The sequence below is a fragment of the Hemibagrus wyckioides genome, linkage group LG05 (assembly GCF_019097595.1).
Source record: "Hemibagrus wyckioides isolate EC202008001 linkage group LG05, SWU_Hwy_1.0, whole genome shotgun sequence".
Classification (NCBI taxonomy): domain Eukaryota; kingdom Metazoa; phylum Chordata; class Actinopteri; order Siluriformes; family Bagridae; genus Hemibagrus; species Hemibagrus wyckioides.
The window spans coordinates 12556577-12584041 of NC_080714.1; the positions used below are offsets into that span (position 1 = coordinate 12556577).

Sequence of the window (27465 nt, forward strand, 5' to 3'; positions counted from 1 at the left end):
TATTGATATTTGAGCAGTCACCAAGTAAATTTTCTTTTTCATAGTTTTCTTTTAATGTAAAGCAGGATAAGATTACTGCACAAATACTGTCATTGCTCATTGCTCACCAAAGCATTAGTTAATTAAATACAGAAACCTTTTTTTCCTACTGAATCTGCATAGCAGCAAGTTGCTCTTAAAGTGAATCAGCTTAGAACTTTTGCTTGTCATTTGTTTTTAAACTTATTTCACAGGACACAGGTATGCCCAGCACACATTAGTTATTCTGTATGAGTTACCAATTCAGACTGTCCCACTATAGCACTTAGTAATTTCTTCTGCCATTATGTATATATTTTCATTTTTAAGCACTTTATGTAGGAAACAATTTACAAGCCACAGACCCTGTCTTTATATAATGGTCCTTGCAAATATTTTTGCCCTCTAAATGTAAATTCTAACAGGAAAACTTCATTGTTCTCAAATCTTGCTATTTTACAGCCACCCATATATGACTTGCATGACTTTACTACTCAGAATAATGTTAATTGATCTCTCTCAGGTTCATTTCTAAGATCTTGTATTAAGAGGCATGTGTAAGTAGAGTGACGGATTCCACTCACATAAAATGAATAGTTGGAGCTAGGATAAATGTAGTACCGTTTTACTTAAGTACATTTGGATACAAGTACTTTTGTACTTTAACTCAAGTAGAAAATCAAGTTAAAGACTTCTGCTGGAGTAACATTTTAACTAGGGTACCTCTACTTTCAATAATGTTCAGGAGATGTGTACTTTGCCCACCACTGGTAAAAACGCAGATCAACACAAGTCTTACCAGACAGTGCTGCTATCCTTTCAAGCATGGTATATATTAAATTAGTAAATCTTCAGAAATAAAAATCAGCAGCCCATTTGAAATTGAAAATTGAAATACAAAAAAGTAAAAATACACTACTCCAACACCATCTCAAAAAGCAAGTGTGGACTTTATAGTTCATATAGACCCATAAACAAAGGGAGCATCATGTTGTGGAGATGTTTTGCTGGAAAAGGGACTGGTGCACTTGGCATCTATTGGGATTGTCTAGAAATTCTAAAACAACATCTTAGGACATCAGCTAGAAAGTTAAGACTTGCAACTGCCAAGTTTCCAGCAGGGCAATCTCAAGCACCTCTAAAGTGGCAATAAAATGGCTTAAAGACAACAAAGTGAAAGTATTGAAGTGGCCATCACCAGTGGCAGACTGGGAAAATAATTCAGGGCGGGAATTTGAATTCCAGGCCACCTTTGCTGCTGCCATCACCACCACCCTATTCATGTAATCCACCAGGCTAACCCTATTAGTTGATGTAACAGGTAGAGTACTAGACAAATTATAAATTAATAAATAGGCCCAAATGAACCATCAGAAAGGGGCAGCACAGTGGCTTAGTGGTTGGCACTGTTGCCTCATAGCAAGAAGGTCCTGGATTTGAATCCCGGGTTTAAACAGGCAAACGCCTTTCTGTGTGTAGTTTGCCTGTTCTCCCTGTGGGTTTACTCCGGGTACTCCTTTTTTTTCCCAAAAGTCGAAAAACATGTGCATTAGGTTGATTGGTAATTCTAAATTGCCCATAGGAGTGAGTGTGTGTGGTTGTCTGTCTATAAGTGGCCCTGTAAACCCTCAAAAACTCACTAGGAATACACATATACTACCACACCACAGACAAATATAAAATTTGCTTACACTTTTATAAAAAGGATAATAAGAGATAAGAGAAATATGTATATTTTATGCATTTCCAATAATCAAGTGCAGTATATGAAAAGAAACACAAACTTAACAAATGCTACGACAGTGTAAGTAACAGATAACAATGTTCACTCAATGGCATAAGAACAGACCAGAAAGAGTAAACAGTAAGTAATTAGCAATAGTAAATAAATCAAAATCCTTGGACTGAGGACAGGCAAAATAATCAAATGGATTATCAAGGCTCTCTCTCTCTCTCTCTCTCTCTCTCTCTCTCTGCACATCTAATTGCTCTGCAATATGAAATAAACACATTCAATAATCTATACTTATATTAATTGTGCAATTGTGCAGCCATCAATTATATGTCCCCATGATTACAGTCCTACTACTGATCTCATAAATCATAAAAGCACATATTGTTCTAAGAGTATAGCCTGCATGTTTAGTTTTGCTTAGCTTAAACTGTACCTGAAGGTTCCTGCTCTGACTCAAACGCTGAACTGTCCACCACCTCTAGTTCAGCAGCAGGAGCACTTGCAGCAGTAGTGCTGTTGCTGCTGCTTCCTTCTTCACCTTTAAAAAAATAAAAAAAAAAAAAAGAAAGAAAAGAAAATAAATTTCTGGTCTAGTTTGTCATTTTCTAAGATGTTGCAACATGCTCTTCTAAAATGTCTATCATTATATATTTTTTAAAAATATATTTTGTGAACAACATTAGCTTGCACAAAGTGGACTTCTTAGGTGATTGTTAGCCATGATGTAGATGCACATGTGCAGGTAATTAATTTTATTTATTCAAAAAAAGGTCTTGACCCTCTAACATTTACACTCTCTATTCTACTTCTATGCTATCTATTTTCTTTTATTTATTATATAAAAATCTTGACCCACTAACACTAGCACTCTATGCTACTTCTATGATTTCTTTTATTTATTATATACAAATCTTGACCCACTGACATTAGCACTCTCTTTTTATCTACTTTTTACTCATTTTATTTATTATAAAAAAAAAAACATGCTACATGTACTGCCTAAATGACTAAATGAGACTTGTCAAAGCACAGCACTTACATATTGTTGCTCGGTGGTACTTTGACCTCATATACCGATCGGTCTAAGCTGCGCCATCGAACACACCTATTACCTGCCTCTGGAAAGAGCAATTATATATTATTATTATGACAATGGGTCATGTAGTGATGTCATTTTCACTCCGCGATTTCCTGATTCGTAGACTGAGAGGTCCGTCAATTCATTCATAGCTGCATACCAGCCTATTGCACATCAAGGTGATCGACTGCACAGCGGCAGGCCAGAAGGACCGTCAGGCCACCGGGAAATGGTGCTCCCCATGGCCAGTCCAGCCCTGGCCATCACAAAGGCCTCACATGAATCACATCATAATTTTGTGGACTTAACGGAAACATTGAGTCTGAACAAGCAGGCCCAGAAACCTGTTTGAGCAACACCAGTTCAGTCTTGAGGAAAGATCCACTAAAAAGTGGTAGAAGTGGAAAAAATACCTAGATACCTAATTATGAAATAAATCTACTAAAGACAGGCAAGACAGTGTTTTTCTTCTTCTTCTTCTTCTTCTTCTTCTTATTATTATTATTATTATTACATTAATTAATAAATAAATTAATTAGTTTTTTTATCCTTCACATCTCAGATCTGAATAACTATTAAAATATGGATTGGTACTGCTGCATCTGTGGTGCTGGTGAATAAGAAGAGAGGGGACCCATATACATCTCAGGAGTCTACACTGGGGATTTGCTGCTTACTCAGTAATGGGAACTTCATATCTAAGTATTTTGTGCTGGCAAAAGGTAAATGAACTTTTATAGCAAGTGAGGCAACATAGCACTGTGAAGCTCAATGCTTTTAGAAAATGTCCAATGTTAACAGCGCTATACAAATAAAATTAAATTCAATAAGAATACGATAAATAAAAACTCTTACATGTCTAAACTCCTACTTGTTCTCTGCTATTTATGAAAGTAATTTAGACTTTGAGAGTTTAGTTATGGTTTTTATATATTTCTTATAGGGGTGCAAAAATCTTTAAAAACAACTGTCACTGTTTAAAAGTGGAACTACATTTTCAAACGTTAATGAATGAATAAATAAATGAATCAAATGAAATGAAATATACAGTATATAATGTATTAAGTGAATATGTAATGTATTACTAAATATAATTGATTTTTAAGATAAAATGCTCATAAACAAAGTTCTTGAGTATTATTAAAAGCAGTCTGTGGATGTTAATATAATCCAAAAGATAACAGAATTGTGGCTGTCATTTTTAAAATTCCTTTTAATTAGACCCCATGGGGTTTGAAATCACCTCCCCATGCAATGCCATCCTTAGATTGCATTGCATGGGGATTGTATAATCACAATCTCGTCTATAGATCCTTCTCAGCTAAAATACATGGACAGATTATCACAACGCAGAAATGCTCACATGGCCAGGTGCAAATGTGGCCTATGTTATAAGATGTAAAAATGTGCTGACAGGAAATCAATGTACTCCCCTGCCGATACATGCTGTGTGATGACTCCAGCTGCCATGCATGCAGTTAGCAGAGCCAGCATTGCTGCTGAAACTCTGGCTCACACCAACATAATGACAGATGGCAAGCATGAAAAGAGGGGGAACACTGTAGCTTTTGCAACCAGCCATGGTCAGCCAAGCCTGTGCTGCCACTCTGACCCCTACCTCACATCATAATCTCCCCTGGGTTGGGCATGGAAAGGTCCCTAAATGGCCCAAATTCGGTTCGAGACCAATAGAGAATGTTTTTTATATACAACTCATAGACTCCAGTTGAGCATAGGTTAGCACTGCTGCTTAACTCTAGGTTAATAGTGTTGACAATGATAACTGATTTTGGCAGCTTTGACAGTTGTAGTAGACCACATAGTGAATTTGTTTTTATATAAGCAACTCATTGGGAATTGAGAGCCAACTGCTCAGCTTAATCTTAAAGCAGTTCATGACTTTAAGACCTTTAATAGAAAGTATAAAGGTGTGGCCAGGTAATATCTGGGTCTGAAACAGGTTGAGAACCAACATTAGACTTTTAGAGGAGTTATAATGTTTATTAGCTTGAAAATGAATACACTACTTTGTAATAAAGCTAACAAATAAATGGTTGTTAGACTATTATACAGATGGCACAGAAGCCTTTGTTTTCTCTTGTGGTAAAAAATTGGGGAGCAGAGATGTAATAACCCTCAAACCAAGGTATATGTATCTGACAGATTAAAGTCAGCTCACTCATTGATTAGTCTATAATTAGGCTTGGCTTAAATGATTCAGATGACATGGTGTGTACTGTTCTGTCTGTCTTGGCCCCCTGACTTCTATTTTCATTCTTCTCACTCTCCTCATCAGTTTCACCCTCCCCTTCTTCTTTTAATAGAGACTCAGCAGACTTGCTAAAACTGTGGGGTGCCCTATTCTCCCCACCTCTAATTCACTGAGTCAGTGCTTCTGTCCAGCACAAAGACTTGGACAATCTGTGCTACAAATCATCTGAAATGGGTCTGTGCTCCTCTCTAAAGAGCAGTTATGGAACATGCAAGCATATGGAACACTTTAAAAAGGTAACAAATGCACAAACAGTATCCTAATTGGATAGAAAAATGAAGGCACATATTCATATTTGCTTATTTGTTGCTCTAAATGAGTCCACTGAAAATTTCTAATAGCTTACAGAACTTGAACTGACTGCTGAAGGGGGAGCAGTTTTTAGTGGTCATTGTAGAAGATAAACACATTGCTAGTAAGCTAACTGCTTTACATGATATTGCTCCTGCATCGTCACTGATAGGACATTCTTCACAAATTACTTCAGATCTCTGTAAGTGCCAGACTTTTGCACTTTTAATTCTGGGGGAAATTACATTTAGTTGTTCAAATTTTATTGCAATGCTTGTCTTAAATATAAGTATTTTCAATAAGCTAACACACTCATGATATCTGAATATAGTTATCATCAAATCATTTAATTTATTGTGTGAAAAGGTATTTAGACAGAGATAGAAGTGTAGATTTTCAACTATAATTCAAGGGTTTTGATTACAATATTGCATTAACCATTTAGGAGGAATTAGACATTTTTCCCCATATTCCATCCATTTTCTCAGGCTGAAAAGTCAATTTCACAATTGATGAGCAATTTCATGGCCAGGTGTGGCCTATTACCTCATTATTTCATGATAAATTAAGGAGATAAAATGTCTGGAGTTGATTCAAGGTGTTGAAATTGGTAGCTGCCAATATGTAACTCCCAATATGTGGTCAAAGCTAAAAAAGCTAAAGCTAAAAGGCTTTACTTCACATATTCCTTTCAAATCCACAGTGGATTTAGACAGAGGCAACTGTGAAAATTATGTCATTGTCCTAATACTTTTGGACCTAATTTTAGTGTGGAAAAAGTACACTTAATATGAGTTCATATCTGTAGAGTTAATAGTTTTTTAATACTTTAACACATACTACATTTATTATTTTGGGAAAATGTGTATTTACAAGTTTATTTGCAATTAACTTATGTATAAATACACCAATCAGCCATAACATTATGACCACTGCCAGGTAATGTGAATAACACTGATTATCTCCTCATCATGGCACCTGTTAGTAGGTGGGATATATTAGGCAGCAGGTTAACATTTTGTTCTCAAAGTTGATGTGTTAGAAGCAGGAAAAATGGGCAAGCATAAGGATTTGAACAAGTTTCACGAAGGGCCAAATTGTGATGCCTAGACAACTGGATCAGAGCATCTCCAAAACTGCAGCTCTTGTTGGGTTTTCCCGGGCTGCAGTGGTCAGTAACTATCAAAAGTGGTCCAAGGAAGGAACAGCGGTGTTCCGGCGACAGGGTCATGGGCGGCCAAGGCTCATTGATGCATGTGAGGAGTGAAGGCTGATCTATGTGGTCCAAGCTAACAGATGGGCTACTGTAGCTCAAATTGCTAAAAACGTTAATGCTGGTTCTGATATAAAGGTGTCAGAACACACAGTGCATCACAGTTTGTTGCATATAGCACTGCATAGCCGCAGACCAGTCAGAGTGCCCATGCTGACCCCTGTGCACTGTCGAAAGTTCCAACAATGGGCAGGCGAGCCTTTAAACTGGACCATGGAGCAATGGAAGAAGGTGGCCTGGTCTGATGAATAACATTTTCTTTTACATCACGTGGATGGGTGGGTGCATGTGTGTCTTTTACCTGGGGAACACATGGCACCAGGATGCACTATGGGAAGAAGGTAAGCCGGCAGAGGCAGTGTCATGTTTTGGGCAATGTTCTGCTGGGAAACCTTGGGTCCTGCCATCCATGTAGATGTTACTTTGACATGTACCACCTACCTAAGCATTTTTACAGACCATGTACACTCTTTCATGGAAATGGTATTACCAGATGGCTGTGGCCTCTTTCAGCAGGATAATGCACTGTGCCACAAAGCAGAAATGGTTCAGGAATGGTTTGATGAGCACAGCAAGTTTGAGGTGTTCACTCGGCCTCAGATTCCTCAGATTTCAATCCAATCGAGCATCTGTGGGATGTGCTGTTCAAACAAGTCCGATCCATGGAGGCCCCACCTCCCAACTTACAGGCCTTAAAGGATCTGCTGCTAACATCTTGGTGCCAGATACCACAGCACACCTCCAGGGATCTAGTAGAATCTATGCCTTGATGGGTCAGGGCTGTTTTAGCAGCAAAAGGGGAGCCAACACAATATTAGGCAGGTGGTCGCAATGTTATAAGTATAAGGTCATAATGTTAAGTGTATATCTTAAATGCATTGAGCTGTACTTCGGAGAACTTTTAAACAACTTTGTAATTTAGACACAGTACTGATAAACACATACTTAGTGCACTTTAAATTATATTTCAGTATCTCTAAACTAAATATAAAAATGTATTTGTGGGCTTCTATAAAATGCATATATAAATTCTGCAATTTAACAGAAACAACATAACTGAAACCTAATATACAAAATTTAATATAAAAATACACAGACATTACTATTTAACTTTACTCAGCTATTTGGATCTTGAAATATCCAATTTCCAATTAAATTTTCTGCTAGGTGTACTAATACATGTATTTAATATAGTACATTTATACAGTAAATGAATATAGTAAATTGCTACTTAAGTAACACTTATGCATGTGTATCACAATAATAGCACATAGGCACAATTAGGCTATTGTCAGGAACAGCTGGACAGTTCCCTTCCAGGCCCAGAGAGGGCGCTGGCAGGTGAACCTTGGAAGCCTGCTTCTTTGTGTGTCTTTTGTGTTACGCCCTTCCCATTGTTCTAATCCTGATTGTGTCACCTAAATAGGGATCCTTGTGTTTGTGTCCTTGTCCATGATTGTTACCTGTACCGTGGTTTTTGTCTGGGTTTTGTTTGTTAAGTTCCATGCCCAAGTTAAGATCTAGGTTTTATTCTTGTTTGTTTTGTTAACCACGCCATGTCTTGTGTTACGTTTGTTTCCCTATGTCATGTCTTAAATGTAATAAAAGCAGTGCTTCGTTGAATCCTGCGAAGGGGGGCACCCCCTTTTTATCGGCCCCACTGGAGGCGGCCTTCCACCACTTTCCAGCCGGGGACGCCGCTCCACAATGAAGTTTCCGTGGAGGACGTCGCTCGGTATCACGGGTGGAAGGCGCTTCCCTCCTGTCTTTTCTACTGCTGGATGTCAACTGACCCCTGAGACCTGGGGCATCGCCGCAGACTGCATTCATGAACTTCATCTCTCATTTACTCCTGGGGCGTCCCCTAGGCAGAGGTTGGGCGCTTCGGGAGCTGCACCGTAGGGGGGGGGGGTTATGTCAGGTGGACAGTTCCCTGCCAGGCCCAGAGAGGGCGCTGGCAGGTGAACCTTGGAAGCCTGCTTCTTTGTATCTTTTGTGTTATGCCCTTCCCATTGTTCTAATCCTGATTGTGTCACCTGTATCCCATAAGCCCTAATGTCTACCCCTATAAATCCTTGTGTTTGTGTCCTTGTCCATGATTGTTACCTGTACCGTGGTTTTTGTCTGGGTTTTGTTTAAGTTCCATGCCCAAGTTAAGATCTAGGTTTTGTTCTTGTTTTGTTAACCATGCCATGTCTTGTGTTACGTTTGTTTCCCTATGTCATGTCTTAAATGTAATAAAAGCAGTGCTTAGTTGAATCCTGCGAATGGGTCTCATTCCACCGCGTGCTGGCGTGTGCATGGATAGGGTCTCCCTTAACTGCCTTGCTGAAGAAAGGGGCCAAATTGCTGCAATCATATGTTTCAACAGACCAAGCATTTGAGCAGCTTAAAGCTTCCACCACCATGCTCATTCTGAAACATCCCAACCCCACCAAGCATATTGTTTGTTTGACTTCACTTTTTCCTACTTTCTTAGATAAAAAAAAAAACAAACAAAAAACACATGAACAGACTCCCTCAGCCATACATCTCCTACCCAGCACCCCATTATAAAACAACCGGAGAACGCATCATGCCCCAGAATTTTTTTTTCAACTCACTTGTAACCTTGGCAGGGAGATTGAAGGAGTTCAGGGTGGGAGAGCTCCCCATCAGTGACCCTTGCCTCCTGTTTGACTACTTTTCTAGATTACGCCTTTGTTCTGTGCTAAAAGATATTCTCAACCTTACATATTAAACACTTTTAATATGGCTGATCACTTAACAAACAATCCAGCTATATAGTATTAAGCACACATTAATGAACACTTCAGTTATTGAATGCTCCACAACAGAGAGAAAGCCAGAGAAAGCTCAAATTGTGTGTGCATATAGATAACTTATAATTTTAAAAGATGACAAGCAGCTTTTGTTAATATTTTCCTTATTTTCTTTATATAAAAGCCATATTTACACGCTTGCCAGATGTCGGGGTGTATACCAGGGGCCTGAACTGATACGCAGGTCCAAAATGTGCATGCAGAGTATCCAAGTGAAGAAGTGTTATGTTGTTATGTAACATATGCTTGTGCCAGAATGTTGATAATTGGTGTATTAAAGTTTCTGCAAATAATGCTGCATCTGATTCAGGAGGTGGTAGTTTGTGGGTTGGAATCACTTAATTTTTGATCCCTGTGAATTCAACATGCAAAGCATCTAGCTATCAAACTAAGATAAGATATTAATATTTTCCTTCTAAAAGCAGTGAACTGTACAGTCAGGTGTTATAGATGTAACAAGTGAATACATCTGTATATTGACTGAAACAAATACTTGTACATACAGTAGAGCTTAACTTATTTGAATGGAAGAACTGCTACTTTGTTTACTGCTGATTTGGTGTGTGGCCTTGTTGATTTGACTTGATGAACTTAGAGGAACTTAGAGTCTGGAATCATTCCAGATTGCTGAGTCAAATCTGAATATGAGGTCAGCATTTTCTTTTTTCTTGGTCAGAGGTCAAGAATTATAGATTATGACCTCTAGTTGAATGTATCATAAGCTTATGTCCATTGTCAGATCTGACAGCCACAAATTTGTTTTTTGACTTTGCTGACACATGTTCAATGCTGGCAAATTATTTTGTTTACACTTATACCACCATATGTGAATGAGTCTCTTCTGCTATCTCTGAAATGCAGTACTTGATTGATAAGCACACTAGCTTTGCCCTCCAGTAATTATAAACCATGCAATCCCCTTGGCAGGAGCTGGCCTCGCTTGATAAAAATGGATAGTAGCACAAAGTGAAGCTGCTAAATCATTGAACTGACTGTGGCATATCTATCCAGTTAGTGTCACCACCAAAGACACTGAGACACTTGATCAACAACAGAGCCATCAGCCACACATCTTTCTGCCCTAGGCTGTATTGATGGAATTTCTTGAACTGTAATGACCTTTGCTAAAGGATAAATTAGCTAAAATCTTTATCATGGAACAAGAGAACATAAACAATGATGCAGAATGATCTTGAAGAAGAGCTTCAGCTGTCAAATGTCAAAACTATTTACATTTTATTAAGCAAAATAGACAGTGACATTTTGTAGCTTTTCTGTAAAGCTGTAAAATGTTTGGGTGTATTTCTTCATTTCTGAATCTGGAAGAATCAGGGTTATGTGTGTGCTAAAGTTATGTTATAAGACTTACAAGACTAAAGACTAGAGACCTACTTGGGAGAGAGGAGACTGGAATGGGTACATTCATCTGAATGCTCCAGAACATTATGATTTATTTAAGCATGGAGACAATATGAATAATGAATCTGTGGAGCAGAAAGTGAATTTTTTAGTACTAATTGTCTAATGGCCACAGTGCCCTGTAAAGGGGTTACAGGAAAAGAGAACCCCCAAGATTAGAGGGGGAAAGGGGCTTAAAGCTGCCCATCCTGCAGCCACCTTCATCGACTTGCAAATCAGTAGAAGAAGGCTAATTAGCAGCTGGCTAATGAAACCACCATTCAGAGCATGACTGAAGATTCAGGATAGGGCTTGGGCAGAATTTGGAGGGTGGGGGGGTGGTTCAGGGATCCCTTTCTCAGCAATATCTTTGGCACTATTTGAAGTTGATTTCTGAGCACATCAATATATGAGCAAAGATGAGGAGAGGAAAAAAAAGAGACAACAAGAAAGAGAGAGAGAGAGAGAGAGAGAGAGAGAGAGAGAGAATTAGCATTCATTTGAAGAATTGAGACTGCTTGCTTTTGGCACAGTGGAAGCTCTGGGGAAGACTTTACCATACAAAATTCACAACTGTGTGCGATGGGTAATGAAAAATCTACCCTCTAAATCTCTAAATCTTTTTCTCTTTCTTTTTACTTGCCTGTTTTTTGGCTTCCACTCAATCACTGTCTCTTCAGCCTCCAAATCCATCACTTTCTCATTTTGTCTCTTTGCAAGTGTGATCTCTAGAGGAAGAAAAATCAACACCAGTGCATTAATGTGTCATATGTATGACGTGTCAGAAAATGTGTGGAGCTGGAATTTATGTTATGAAGAGAAGCACCTGATTTAGAAAGACTTATAAAAACATGTGTGCATGTGTATACACAACACAGAGGAAGAACAGATATGTTGAGCTTAGCTGTGTTTGCCTGTGGTAGTGTCTGATACCTTTGAAGATGTGGCTCTGCTGTCTGAGAGCCTACAGCAAGATCTCTTTTTCAGAACCCCTTGCTGCACTGCTTATAGACCTCCACACTACTGTTTGAACACCTCATGTCATAGCCTCAGGTAAGAGACCACTGTTTCTTTCATGTACCAAACATTTCTTTTTAATAAGAATTTTTGGTATATGTTCTGCAGCATAAAACATTCATGCAAATTACACAGTACACCCTGAAAAAGCATGAATAAGTACATAAGTACAAGTAATTTTATATGTTAATTACAATTGGCTTTGTGTTAATAAATGCGTCATTGCTATGTATGTATTTAGCATTACACATGCTGCATTGACTCTCCAACATTGACTCCAACATGTCTACTACAGTCTGGTTTGCTCACATCACACATGCTTGCTATTCATTCGAAACAAGCTTTTCCCTTAGCTCTTAGCGCTGCTTTTTCTTCATTGCTCTCTATCTCCTTCAGTTTTCTGTCTCCTCTGGGACATTAAGGCTGAGATGGATAGTGAATGGATCTCACAGACAGAATGATTTATGGGGCTCTATTTTGCCCTTTCGGCCCATTGAGGAAGCTTCATTCCCAAGGCATGAGTGTCTCTCTCCAGTTTGGCTTGAAGATCATGAAGGCACTAATGCCAGGCACCAAGCAGCCACTTCTCAACCTGGCATGGCTTGGTGAATCCCTTAAATTCAAGGCACAGAAAGAAAGGGAAGAAAAGAAATACACCTGTCTCTCCTCCAGCAGCAAAATCAGTGTCTGTGTGCAATTTTACTGCAGCCACCAACCTTGCCCATTACATTACATTAAAAAGTGGGTTATGAACAAAGCTGAAGGTAAAACATTGAATATGCAAACTGCATAGATTCCATTTTAAAATGCACAAACTTTATTTAGACCTAATGGAAAATACAGAACTTAAAACTGCAGCCTATACCCTGATTCTCTATTTCAATTAATTTGTTTGAATAGAGCCTTTTTAATGTTATATTCTAAAATATGTTTTTATATGTTATGCTACCTAAGATACCTAAGGTGTGTCTAGTCCAAAATCTGTTTATTTGAGGCTATTTAATGGATTAATGTTAAGACTGTGGCTTTATATTACTGCTGAAAGTAGAAAAACAAACAAAGATGAGCATGAGATATTTTCTACTCTTACAAAAACAAATGTACATACTTTTCGAAAACATACAAAATGCACATGCCACAGGTGGCAGGGATGTCTTCAGGTGTGTGTTTAAATGCTTTTAAAACTGGCTTGTAGGACCAACAGTATTTGCATTGTAGGGGGCTGATGGGTTTTTTGGTTCCCAGATGTCCTGTGAACAGGAAGGTATATGCCCATATGAGATTGTTTTGAAGATATGGCAATACATATTATCTGTCACATATTATCGGTACATTCAGAGGGCACTTGGGAATCCAAGGGATTCTCTATTTGGCTCTAAATATTATCACACTCTGTACTTCTATGTTTGTTTTTTACTTTTATGTTTGGTCCAAGGGATTTTGTATTTGGCACATATTTAAAAAAAATAAAATAAAATATGTATTTTAAGAAAAAAGAGGGCACTTGTTGAGGGGTGTTGTCTTGGTCCACCTCCAAATTTAAAGTACATATGAAACAGGACTGTTGCAAGATAAACCCCTCATCTACTGGGTTTATACTGCAAGATAAACCCCTACTTCTTATGAGGAGCAGGGTATAAGCACAAGAGGGAGGTAGCTTAAATTTTCCTGAAGATATAAAAGGGTGAACTGAAACCTGTTGAAGAATAGTGACCACCTTGCTAGGCTTATATTAACCTTTGAGCAGTCTTTATTAATTCCAAGTCTGTGTAGATTATGAATGTATATTTAAAACTGGTAGACAAATCAAATTCATAAACAATATAATAGGCATATTTCAGGTGATCATGACAGACTAGGACTACACACATGGACAAAATTGTTGGTACCCTTCAAATAAAGAAAGAAAAACCCACAATGGTCACTGAAATAATTTGACACTGATAAAAGTAATAATAAATAAAAATTTACTGAAAATTGACTGATAAAACTCAGACATTGCTTTTCAATTGTGGTCCAGCAGGAGCATTAAAAAAACTAATGAAATTATGGTACCTTTAACTTGATATTTTGTTGCACATCCTTTTGAGGCAATCGCTGCAATCAGTAACTCTCAATGAGACTTCTGCACCTGTCAACAAATTACAAAATATGGCCCATCCCTGTGAGTAAACTGCTCCAGCTGTCTCAGTTTTGAAGGGTGCCTTCTCCAGACTGCATGTTTCTGCTCTTTTCACAGATGTTTGAAAAGATTTAAATGAGGACTCATGGAAGTCCACTTCAGAATAGTCCAATGTTTTGTTCTTAGCCATTCTTGAGTATTTTTAGCTGTTTGTTTCAGGTCATTATCCTGCTGGAGGACCCATGACCAGCAACTGAGACCAAGATTTTTGACACTGGACAGCACATTTCACTCCAGAATACTTTCACAGTCTTTCATAGATTTCATTGTACCCTGCACAGAAGACACCCTGTGCCAGAGGCAGCAAAGCAACCTCAGAACATAACTGAGCCGCCTCCATGTTTCACAGTAGGTACGTTGTTCTTTTCTTTGTATATTTCATTTTTGTGTCTGTGACCATAGAGCTGATGTGACATGACAAAAAGCTCCTGTAGATCAAGCTGCATCAACAAGAACATCAAGCTGCTTGGAGATGTTCATTTAGTCTTTACCTTTAGCATGCTTGTCTATTATTTTCCATTGTTCAGTGTTGTGCATTCCATGATACCAAACAGCACAGTGACTACTTTTAACTCTTTAAATAGGCAGACTGACTGATTACAAGTTTGAAAATACCTGTGGTGCTAATTACAGGACACAATTTAGCTTAACATTTCCTTATTGTCAAATTATTTACAATCTTTTCTAGGGGTACCATCATTTTTGTCCCGCCCAATTTCATTAGTTTGTTTTTTAAATGCTTCTGTTGAACCACAATTAAAAAGAAATGTCTAAGTTTCATCAGTCAATTTTCAGTAATTTTTATTTATTATTACTTTTGCTAGTTTCTCGTTATTTCAGTGACATTGTGAGTTTTTCTTTCTTTAATGGAATGGTACCAACAATTTTGTCCATTTGTGTATAATCATTAGCCAGAAAATTAGACAAACATCAAAGCCAGAAATTCATTCACTACAACATGGATTTTACATCAAGAGAACTGTAGGCTGTGAAGAAGTGTGGTGTTTGTAGTCAGGTTGACAACACTTCCAGTAGAATTTTTTTGACGTTTAGAAATTGTGCATGCTCAAATTTATGTACACATTTGTCATTTGTTTCCATTGATATCTTCAGGTTCCATTCATTGTGCGCTTGGGTTTTTGGTGAAGCAAAACTGCTGATAGTCAGCATTGGGTAGCAATTTCTGAAGTCAAATGTTATGAGTATTTAAATAGAAGTAGAGTGTTCAGGCTGGAAAATTCAAAGGGATGTTCTTGAAATACAAGAAGACCTTTTTAAACACATGTAGACCTAGGCATTCATGCAATTAACTAATCAGCTAATAGTGTGGCAATAGTGAAATGCATTAAATGATGCAAATATGGACCAGCAGCTATCAACCATCAGAATGGGGAAAATGATTTTGTTTCCAGAAAGGCAGGTGTTAATATTTGTATAACTGCTAATCTCTGAAGATTTTAGAGTTTACCCAGAATGATAGAAAAGGAAAAACTTCAAGTGAGCAGCAATTCTATGGCTGGAAAAGTGTTGTTGATGAGATTGGTAAACAGAGAATGGCCAGGCTGGTTCAAGCTGACCAGTTTACAGGCTACAGTAACTCAGATAAATACTCAATTCAAACTCAACTTCTGTTCAGACATGGGGATAAGAGGGTCAGACCTTGGTCCCAACAACATGAATCTAAATAGTGGGGATAGAATCCATGTGGTAGGATAGAAAACATCAGAGGTGAACCTCAACTTCTTTCTCATATACCAGTATATTGTTCTATGCATCACACAAAAGCCAGTACAATAATTAAACACATTTGAAGATCTTTATACTAAGCTCTACTACTGCCAATTCCTCTGTGAATTTGCAGATTTAATTTCAAAGCTAGTCCAACCACTTCACAGTCAGAAAACCTGAGTGACTTGAGAGAGTGGTAAGGTGACAACATTCAAATATCCCAGTTCATCAAACACTCTTTGCTCATGAACCCACCAGATGTGCTCCTTTAAATAAGAAAAAATATACATAGAAAGCTTGACTAAACAAATGTGTTTTCAGCATGGATTTAAACACTGAGACTGTATCTGAGTTCCAAATGCTAATTGGAAGTCTGTTCTATAACTGCGGGGCTTTGTAAGAAAAAGCTCTGCCCCCTGCTGTAACCTTTACTACTTGAGGTACGACCTACACTATATTGCCAAAAGTATTCGCTCACCTGCCTTGACTTGCATATGAACTTAAGTGACATCCCATTCCTAATCCATAGGTTCAATATGATGTCGGTCCACCCTTTGCAGCTATAACAGCTTCAACTCTTCTGGGAAGGCTGTCCACAAGGTTTAGGAGTGTGTTTATGGGAATTTTTGACCATTCTTCCAGAAGCGCATTTGTGAGGTCACACAGTGATGTTGGACGAGAAGGCCTGGCTCTCAGTCTCCGCTCTAATTCATCCCAAAGGTGTTCTATCAGGTTGAGGTCAGGACTCTGTGCAGGCCAGTCAAGTTCATCCACACCAGACTCTGTCATCCATGTCTTTATGGACCTTGCTTTGTGCACTGGTGCACAGTCATGTTGGAAGAGGAAGGGGCCAGCTCCAAACTGTTCCCACAAAGTTGGGAGCATGGAATTGTCCAAAATGTCTTGGTATGCTGAAGCATTCAGAGTTCCTTTCACTGGAACTAAGGGGCCAAGCCCAGCTCCTGAAAAACAACCCCACATCATAATCCCCCCTCCACCAAACTTTACACTTGGCACAATGCAGTCAGACAAGTACCGTTCTCCTGGCAACCGCCAAACCCAGACTCGTCCATCAGATTGCCAGATGGAGAAGTGCGATTCGTCACTCCAGAGAACGTGTCTCCACTGCTCTAGAGTCCAATGGCGGTGTGCTTTACACCACTGCATCCGACACTTTGCATTGCACTTGGTGATGTATGGCTTGGATGCAGCAGCTCGTCCATGGAAACCCATTCCATGAAGCTCTCTGTGCACTGTTCTTGAGCTAATCTGAAGGCCACATGAAGTTTGGAGGTCTGTAGCGATTGACTCTGCAGAAAGTTGGCGACCTCTTCGCACTATGCGCCTCAGCATCCGTTGACCCTGCTCCGTCAGTTTATGTGGCCTACCACTTCGTGGCTGAATTGCTGTCATTCCCAAACACTTCCACGTTCTTGTAATACAGCTGACAGTTGACTGTGGAATATTTAGGAGCGAGGAAATTTCACGACTGGATTTATTGCACAGGTGGCATCCTATCACAGTTCCATGCTGGAATTCACTGAGCTCCTGAGAGTGACCTATTCTTTCACAAATGTTTGTAAAAACAGTCTGCATGCCTAGGTGCTTGATTTTATACACCTGTGGCCATGGAAGTGATTGGAACACCTGATTCTGATTATTTGGATGGGTGAGCGAATACTTTTGGCAATATAGTGTAATAGCATGCACCTTTTGATGGAACTAGGTGTGACAGATCATTAAAAAAAAAGGTACTGAGACATGAGACCATTCAGTGCTTTATAGGTCAGTAATAGTATTTTATAATCAATGCAAAATTCAACTGGGAGCCAGTGCAGTGTGGATAAGATAGGAGTGTTGTGTTCATATTGTCTAGTTCTAGTTAAGACTCTAACTAGAGTTCCTACTGGAACATCCAGACAGAAAGGAATTACAATAATCCAACTTAGATGTAACAAAAGCATGAACTAGTGTTTCTGCCTCATATAATTATATTATATTTCTTATCTTAACAAAATTTCTGAGATGAAAGAAGACTACCCTAGTGAAACCCGTAAAAGTATGGACTCCACCAGGTCCCTGAATCAAGATGTTAGCAGCAGATCCTTTAAGCCCTGTAAGTTGCAAAGTGGGGCCTCCATGGATCAGACTTGTTTGTTCAGCACATCCCACTCAAGAACTCTATGCAGAGTTCTCTCCTAGAACAGATAACATTCCTGGCAGAGTGCTCAGGGTATGTGTAGAACAGCTACAGTAGCAAATGTCTTCACTGACATCTTCAACATTTCCCTGAACATTTCAACCAATGAAATTGGCATGTGTTCACAGGGGCTTCAGACACAGGTTCTGCAAGAGTATACCCATGGTGTCAAGCAGGGTTGAGGGAACTGAAGAATATCTGTTCCACATTCTCACTAATTAGTTTGTTTACATTTGACCAATCTAGATTCAGGTAATTAATGCAGTTTCTCCTCATTAGAGCCTATTACCTTTTACAACCATCAACCACCTTTTACAGCTTGTTCTTTTCACTTCACTACTACTGTAATTTTACCCTCAAGGTCCTAGAACTACTTAATGTACATTTTCAAAACATAGTTAGCTGGAGACAGTTTAACCTTGTGAAATTAAAGTTTAAAGTTATATATCTTACAATATATCTGAAATCTGAAACTTTAATAATTTGGACATAGACATAACATTGTTTGTTTACTTTGTCTGCATTCATTTTAACAAACAGTTCTTTCCCTTGCATATAACCAACTTGGTGAACATCATGGGCTGGTAGCTGCTCAGCATTGTCAAGTCTAACATCCTTCAACCACTGCATTGCTCTTTATGTTTGCAGCTCTGCACTTTTTATACCACATCTATATCTCTCATATATACTTATCACATAAAGCTTCATCTAAAATCATTTATTGATTCACCATCCCATTGATTTCTGGAGTGGAACTTGCATCTTTCTGCAATTAAATTTGTCCTGGGCACAAAGTGTTTTTTAACAGTATGATCAGCTACTTCTTTTGTGTCTTTTGTGATGTTATAATGGCTTGCTTAAGTCCATCAGCAAACTATGGGCCCTCTTCCCCACAATTGTTAGAAATACTGCTTTAATCTGCTTTTTTTGTGTGTTTTTCATCCATTAGCTGCAAATTATTGTTCTAGTCGTCCCAAATATGAATTGAATTGAATTCCCACACTTCTGTCAAAGTGGAAATCCTCTGTTTATTGTTACCCTTTTCAGGGCTTTCTCTGTCCCATGCTTCACCAGAGTCACTCATAACTATTTCTTAATGGTAAAACATTCCATCCCTTTCGCTAAAACTATGGTGTCCTGAGACGGGGATATGAATCTTTGAGATACTTTAACAGAAACATGGTACTGAGATGATTTTGAAAATATTATAGAGAGATTTTATTTAAGAACAGCAGCTTGTCTCATTTTTATTTTCTTTACCCAACATGGCATGCATTTCATTCTGCACAGGGCAGTTTCATCATGCAAGTTAAATAACCAATGCAAGCTTCCTAACCAAAAATTAGCCAGTGCATTACAATGCCTCCAACTGCCCTCTACAGACTAGCACGTGAAAAAAATGTACTCTCTCTTTTTTTTAGCTTTTTTTTTTTTTATTTTTCTTTTAGTTTTGAGAGAGACAAAGAGAGAGAGAGAGAGAAATGCAACATAACCAAGTTTACAAGGGTTTACATAAATATTTGTTGTCACATTGTCAATATATATATATATATATTTAAATTAAAGAATGTAACTAAGAGGCTGCAAGACTATAATCTGAAAAACAAAGGAAGGAGCAAGAGGGAGGGACAAAGAGAGAGGCTTATTATCTATAGAAAATGTCAGCTTAGATTTTGGTCTCAAAAATAATTTCTAACAATAATTACCAAGTTTAAATAAGTAAAAAAAAGCAATGCCTACATTTTCTTAATTTTAAACAGATCCAGGAAGATGAATGGGTGGCTTAATAAAATTGCTGATTGTGAGAATGAAAGTGTCCTCCAAACTGTAATCCTTTTCTTCTTATATTTCTGTGGGGCAGCTGCAGCAGTTTATAACCACCATTTTGTGTCTCCCCAGACCCCAGAAGGTGCAGGGCCCAATTGCAATGAAATTTAATGTGGCCATAAGACATAAATCATCTTTTACGCATCCAGACGAGCAGGTAGGGATATTAAGAGTATCTTGGGCTGCTTCTGGCAGTGATATAAATAATTTATGGCTCTCTCAAAGCCGGGTGTTTATTTTGTCCCATGCAGAGTGTATATTCCTCAGACAACATTTTAGAGGAGGCCCTGTCAGTTGCTGTAATGAACCCTCCTGTGAGAGCACAAACAGCTGTGGTCATCACTCCCTGACCAACACACACACACACACACACACAATTTAAAATATACAGTATACAATTCCATTTCATTCCCCCCTTTTCTCCCAAAACAATTCACAAATTGTTCTTGGTTGTTAACATTTTAGTGATCTTAAAGCCTTTATAAAAATTAGTACAATTTTCAAATGAACCTCCCCAATATGTCAGAAGACTATTTTTACATCTTTTTTCATTTTTTAAATTGCTGTTTATAACACTATCATTTTATATAAAACACCTTGAAATTTAATTGGAAATGAAAGTTTAATTTTAATGCTAGGTAAAATATTAATATAGAGAGAGAATGGCAAAAAATTCTTGAGTGTCAAATTTATTTTGAGAATCTTGTGTATCCCAATCCATTTTAGTGATCTTAAAGCCTTAATAAAGATTAGTACAATTTTCAACCTCCCCAATATGTCAAAAGATCTGAAGACTATTTTTGCACCTTTTTTAAATGTCTGTTTATAACACATTATTATATTATATAAAACACTTTGAAATTTAACTGGAAATTGGAAGTTTCATTTTAATGCTAGGTACAATATTAATATAGTAAAATAAAGGTACCCACATAAACTCCTGCTCACTCTAAGCTCATGAGGATTCTGCTCTGTGCTCTTTTACCAGCAGAAGCCCTTTCTGTCTATTCCTCCACTCATCCATCATAGATAGACAGAAAGGGTGTAATGAAAAGGACCAGCCGACCACCACATAAAAACCTATACTGACTCTTTAAGTAAAACTGGATTATTGGTGAAATACATTAAATTCTATACAAAATTATATACAAAACTAGATATATACATACAATCTTCAAGGTCTATTTATATATTTTTCTGAAAAAAATTTAGCTGGTCATTTAAAAGTTCAAAATTTCATTTTATTTGGAACCCTTTCTGACTGGTAAACACAATATTGCTGGATTATACATAGAACCTTTAAGGATTCTTCCAGGGGGACAACTGAACCTTAAATTTCCTAGGAGTGTCATTCAGCAAGTTAAGATCATTTGCAGTACATTAATTCACTAACATACTTACATATACAGTATTTTAAAAATCAAAAATATTAAAGTATTATTATAGGCATTGTGTGTATTCAATTAATGATTTGCACACAATTTAAACGTTATAAATTATTTTCATCTTTTATTGCTCTTTATTGCTCTTTAAGTGTTCTAAACTGCCACCTTCAGAAAAGGATTTAGAATTCCACCAATAGTGACTCACATAAGGGCTGACTATCATCAATAATCACAAGCACGTTAAAATAATAATATTAAAAAAAAAATCTTTAATTCTCCTTCTAACAAATTAACAGAGCATTTAATAATGCTGACAGTCATTGATGATATCTCTGTAGCGCTAGTGTTTTTAAATTCAGTTTTTGTTCCCTGTTTTCATTGTTCTTGCCATAGCCTATGAACATCTGTTTGCTGATTGCCTGATCTGTCTGTTTTACAATTTTGGTTTTGCCTTGTGTTTTAGACTGTTTGGTTTGTGTATATTAAAGCCTGCTCCATCTGTACTTACATCCGCCTCAGTGTTTTAAACCTGTGCTGCATTACAGAGGATTCAACTTTGCCACATGACAGAATACTTCACTTAATCATGGATACAGCAGCATGGAACAATGCCACAATGATTATGCCAGCACCAGAGTCCATCAGGTTCAACCAGTGATGTTCCAACAACCTTTAATGGCACTGGAGAATGGCAAAAAAAATTCTTAATTGTCAAATCTTTTTGAGAATCTTGTGTATTCCAATCCCACATAGGGACAGTGGCTGGAGTTCCTCTTGTCCATGCTCATGGGCTAGTCTTGTCACTGGACAGAGCTCATGGGGTTATATAGAAGCCCTGGTTTCAGAGGTAAAGCAGACTTGGTGCACCGACCCTTGGTGGGGTTATTCAGGGGCCCTGAGGCTAATGGGGTGGCCTCCAACACAGTGCTCCAAGCCCTGTTCCAAGATAAGAACAAAGTTATGACCTCCCAGATCTGGCTGCAAGTCTTTTTGCACCATGCTCCAAACCCTGTCTTGCACCCTTCTCCAGGCCCTGTCTCACGCCCTGCTCCGGTCAGCCAACTCTGACAAAACAGCTCCCTAACTTTCCACCAGACCAGAGATGTGGCATAAGAGACCAAAAGTTTTACCCAATCTTGTAGTTGGAGTGAACATTCTGCCTATCCTTATGGAGGACCAGGGAGGTAAAAAGTACTGGAGTAAAACTTTTTGGGGTGCATGGGCAAAATATTCTGTCTTACATTGTGCTAATCAGCAGCATATTATTTTTATTTGTTTTACCTTGCCACATACACTATATTGCCAAAAGTATTCGCTCACCCATCCAAATAATCAGAATGAGGTGTTCCAATCACTTCCATGGCCACAGGTGTATAAAATCAAGCACCTAGGCATGCAGACTGTTTTTACAAACATTTGTGAAAGAATGGGTCGCTCTCAGGAGCTCAGTGACTTCCAGCGTGGAACTGTGATAGGATGCCACCTGTGCAACAAATCCAGTCGTGAAATTTCCTCGCTCCTAAATATTCCACAGTCAACTGTCAGCTGTATTATAAGAACGTGGAAGTGTTTGGGAATGACAGCAACTCAGCCACGAAGTGGTAGGCCACGTAAACTGACGGAGCGGGGTCAGCGGATGCTGAGGCACATAGTGCGAAGAGGTCGCCAACTTTCTGCAGAGTCAATCGCTACAGACCTCCAAACTTCATGTGGCCTTCAGATTAGCTCAAGAACAGTGCGCAGAGAGCTTCATGGAATGGGTTTCCATGGACGAGCTGCTGCATCCAAGCCATACATCACCAAGTGCAATGCAAAGTGTCGGATGCAGTGGTGTAAAGCACACCGCCATTGGACTCTAGAGCAGTGGAGACACGTTCTCTGGAGTGACGAATCGCACTTCTCCATCTGGCAATCTGATGGACGAGTCTGGGTTTGGCGGTTGCCAGGAGAACGGTACTTGTCTGACTGCATTGTGCCAAGTGTAAAGTTTGGTGGAGGGGGGATTATGGTGTGGGGTTGTTTTTCAGGAGCTGGGCTTGGCCCCTTAGTTCCAGTGAAAGGAACTCTGAATGCTTCAGCATACCAAGACATTTTGGACAATTCCATGCTCCCAACTTTGTGGGAACAGTTTGGAGCTGGCCCCTTCCTCTTCCAACATGACTGTGCACCAGTGCACAAAGCAAGGTCCATAAAGACATGGATGACAGAGTCTGGTGTGGATGAACTTGACTGGCCTGCACAGAGTCCTGACCTCAACCTGATAGAACACCTATGTGATGAATTAGAGCGGAGACTGAGAGCCAGGCCTTCTCGTCCAACATCACTGTGTGACCTCACAAATGCACTTCTGGAAGAATGGTCAAAAATTCCCATAAACACACTCCTAAACCTTGTGGACAGCCTTCCCAGAAGAGTTGAAGCTGTTATAGCTGCAAAGGGTGGACTGACATCATATTGAACCCTATGGATTAGGAATGGGATGTCACTTAAGTTCATATGCGAGTCAAGGCAGGTGAGCGAATACTTTTGGCAATATAGTGTATGTTTGTTTTCATTCTTATCTTGCCTGGAAGGTTAAGTATGTAACTGTTGTACAATGACTGCGTGAACCACCTGGGTCACTAGGGTTCATAAAAATGGATAGAGCACTAATGTAACATAGTGGGAGACTGCATGTGTGAGTTGTTTAGTCATCCACCACAAAATGAACAAATGTTAAAACACTAGTAGTTCTGGTGGAAATCTATTAGATTTTTGTGCCACCAAATATTTTCAGTGAATGCAAACAAATTAGCATTCTTGAAAATTCACTTTTGTTCTTTGTCACTATTCTTTGCCCCAGCCTGCACATTCAGCACCGGCAGTGCAGGTACACTTCCTCATATATACTGTTATATATATACTGCTTTGTTCTCTGATTGTTTTACTTTGCCATGTGTGTTTGTTTTGATACATATCTTGTCTCTGCCGCTGTCTTGTTATTGGTTATTCCCCGATTGTGTCCTGTTTATTCTACCTTGATTTGTCCATGTAATTTTCAACCTTGTTTATTGCATCTTCAATGCAAAGTATCAGTGTTGTCTCCTCAAGATTGCTCTGTACCAAGCCTAATGTCCTGTTTCCTGTTCATTATTCTTGACATTGCCATAGTTTAATTTCATATTGAGAACTAGTGTTGTGACTTCTGTGTTTGTTCCCTGGTTTCTGTGTTCCCACCTTAAGCTATGAATATCTTCTTGATTGCTCCCCCTGCATTGCATCCACCTACATGTTTCAAACCTGCACTGCATGACAGAGGTAGCTCTGACACATTACATTCTTATTGTATTTCTCTCAGTCCCCCAAAATTCTGTTGATTAACCATGTCCTGTTGCTCTGCAGTACAAATGTGCATCAATATTTCTAAATTGGCACTCCTCAAATATAAAATGGTATTTCTAATTTAAATTTTAAAATAAATTTGAAGAATTTTCTTGAGAATTACCAAAGAACGAAAATAGTTGGTGACATGTACAAAAAAGCAGCATTGTGTTATGTGGTCAGAAATATCCAAAGTTAATCTTTTTGGTTATATAAACCATTTCTTTTGATTTTGCTATTGTAACATCCCAGCACGAACACGAGCCTTCCCCGGAATACTAATTAGTCACGTGACATGCTACTTGTTTCACATGGACATAAATACCCTGCGCTCACATTGTTTGATGCGAAGTATCGTCCCCACATAACATAGCGAGCGTTCTGATATCCTTGCCGATTTGTTGTGTATGATTCTTGCCTGTTTACCTGTTACTGATCCTGCCTAGCCTCTGATGCTGATTTCGTGTATGACCCTGTTTACTGTTCTGACTTCCGGTTTTGTTTTGTGCTTTTGGTTTTGTTTTCCTCGCTGTTGTGGTTTTCCGGTTTTGACTCGTGCTTTGTTTTTGACTATGATTTCTGCCTGTGTGTTACTTCAGTAAATCCATGAATGGATTCTACTCCTGCTGCCTCCAGCGCTTCATTACAGGATACTTCGTCTGCCGAGAATCCAGCGGATTTGTGCGACACTATCGTCTGCCAAGGCCATATGATTCGCACCTACCAGGATCAGGTTGCGGAGCTACAAGCCGCTAACACGCAGCTACAACAGCAACCCCCAGCCCAGGTACCGACCGCTGCTCCTTCTGTCCTACGGTGTTTCTGCACCGTACAGTGTAACTCTGCAAATGGCACTACCAGAAAAATTCGATGGCTCAGCTGATCGCTGCCGGGGTTTTGTTCATGAATGCGCTTCTTCACTCATCAGCCTGAACTGTATCACGATGACACGACCAAGTGCGCGTTTATGCTCTCTCTCCTCACTGGTAGAGCTTTAGACTGGACATCGGCAGTGTGGGACTCACCACAAGTAAAGACTTCAGCGGATTATTTTGCGGGGCAGAATAGGGGGTGAATGAGATTTTGAAGGACATTTTGAATAAATTTGTCATTGCATACATAGACAACATACTGATCTACTCTTCCTCCCTCAAAGATCATATCCACCATGTACACCTCATCCTGTCCTGCCTCCTGCAGAACCACCTTTATGTCAAGCTAGAGAAGTGTGAGTTCCACCATACCACACTCACCTTCCTAGGCTATGTGCTCTCGCCAGGGAAAGTGTAGATGGATCAAGCCAAGGTCCAAGCGGTCTCCGACTGGCCCGAATCAGCCACAGGACAATGTTTTCTAGGGTTCACAAATTTCTACAGACGTTTCATCAGAAATTATAGCATGATTGCTAGTCCATTAACCTCACCTCTAAGAAACCCAAGAGACTGTCATGGATGGACCAGGCACGTGAAGCCTTCCAGAAGCTCAAAAACCACAGCCCCTATCCTACGTCACCCTGACCCAGACCATCCTTTCATCGTGGAAGTCGACGCCTCCAGCTCTGGTATTGGGGCAGTCCTGTCTCAATGCCAGCAGGATTCGGGGAAACTTCATCCAAGTGTGTACTTCTCCAAGAAGCTAATCCCAGCAGAGGCCAACTATGACGTAGGAAACCGTGAACTCATCTCTATCAAAGCCACTCTAGAGGAATAGCGTCACTGGCTGGAGGGAGCACAACACCCCTTTCTGCTTCTCACTGACCACCGCAACCTTGAATATCTATGTGGAGCCAAGTGTCTCATCCCCCGTCAGGCTCACTGGGCCCTTTTCTTCACGCGTTTCAACTTCTCCGTGACCTATCGTCCGGGCTCCAAGAACGGCAAAGCTGACGCACTGTCCCGCCAGATGGAAGCCAAGACTCCACAGCCTCTGTCTGACCCCATCCTCCATCATCCTGGCCCCCATAATGTGGAATCTGGTGAAGAAAATAAGGAAAGCTCATGCGGAGGACGCCCCACCAGCAGCATGCCCTGCAACCAAGCTTTACGTTCCCGCCATGCTTCGTCCCAGAGTACTGCAGTAGGTTCACGAGACACCCAGTAGTGGCCATCCAGGTATTCAGTGCACTATGGAACTTACCCAGCGTCACTTCTGCCATCAGGCTCTCTCTCTCTCTTTCTCTCTCTCTCACACACACACACACACACACACACACATACATGCACCCAGAACTGTACAAGACTAAAAAGAACTGAACTGTACAAAACTCTGTCCCTCTCTCTCTCTCTCTCACACACACACACACACTCTCTTTCACCTGTGTGGACACACACACACACATACATAACTTGTATTGTTCACTATTTATTGCACTACCTCAAACCCTGTTATTATTTCATTACACTGCTATGTTTATATTTATGTCTATGCCTATTTCTATTTGCACTACCTCAACCGCTGCTACTCTGTACATCATTTCATTTTTATTCCATTTCATTTTTTTTTACATTTCGCCACACGTTCTTTTTTCTTTCGGCGCTAAGTATCTTGTTCTTGTTCTTGTATTGTCTTTTTCTTTTTGTACCTACTGTTTTTGCACTGTATTGTGTTTGCACCTAGTTGCACACTTTGCACTTTATGTGACTAGGACAAAAACCTTGGACCTAGCTCTGTGTTGTTTTTTTTGTATTTTGATCTTTATGCTGTATATTTATGTAGCACCAGGTCCTGGAGAAACATTGTTTCATTTCACTATGTACTGCGTGAGCTATATGTGGTTGAAATGACAATAAAGCTTCTTGAATCTTGAATCTTCTGGTGGCCCACTCTCAGCCATGATGTAGTGGACTATGTGAGGTTGTGCGCTGTCTGTGCCCAATCAT

At 39.3% G+C, this 27465-nt stretch overlaps 1 protein-coding gene and 1 long non-coding RNA gene across 3 annotated transcripts in view; one reads left to right on the plus strand and one right to left on the minus strand.

The window, feature by feature from the left end:
• LOC131353269 (uncharacterized) overlaps positions 1-27465 on the minus strand; it is a 230517-nt gene that overhangs the window by 198878 nt on the left and 4174 nt on the right. Inside the window, exon 2 of one of the 2 annotated variants that reach the window (XM_058390181.1) lies at positions 11415-11615. The exons of the other annotated variant lie outside the window; for it this stretch is intronic. The gene's annotated coding sequence lies outside the window, so the exon portion shown is untranslated. Of the gene's footprint in view, positions 1-11414; positions 11616-27465 lie in introns of those variants that run through there. 2 annotated transcript variants of the gene reach the window in all.
• Positions 21049-27305, plus strand: LOC131353272 (uncharacterized). The gene is made up of 3 exons (XR_009204601.1): positions 21049-22410; positions 24069-24095; positions 25186-27305. It is a non-coding gene; the product is annotated as an uncharacterized LOC131353272 (long non-coding RNA).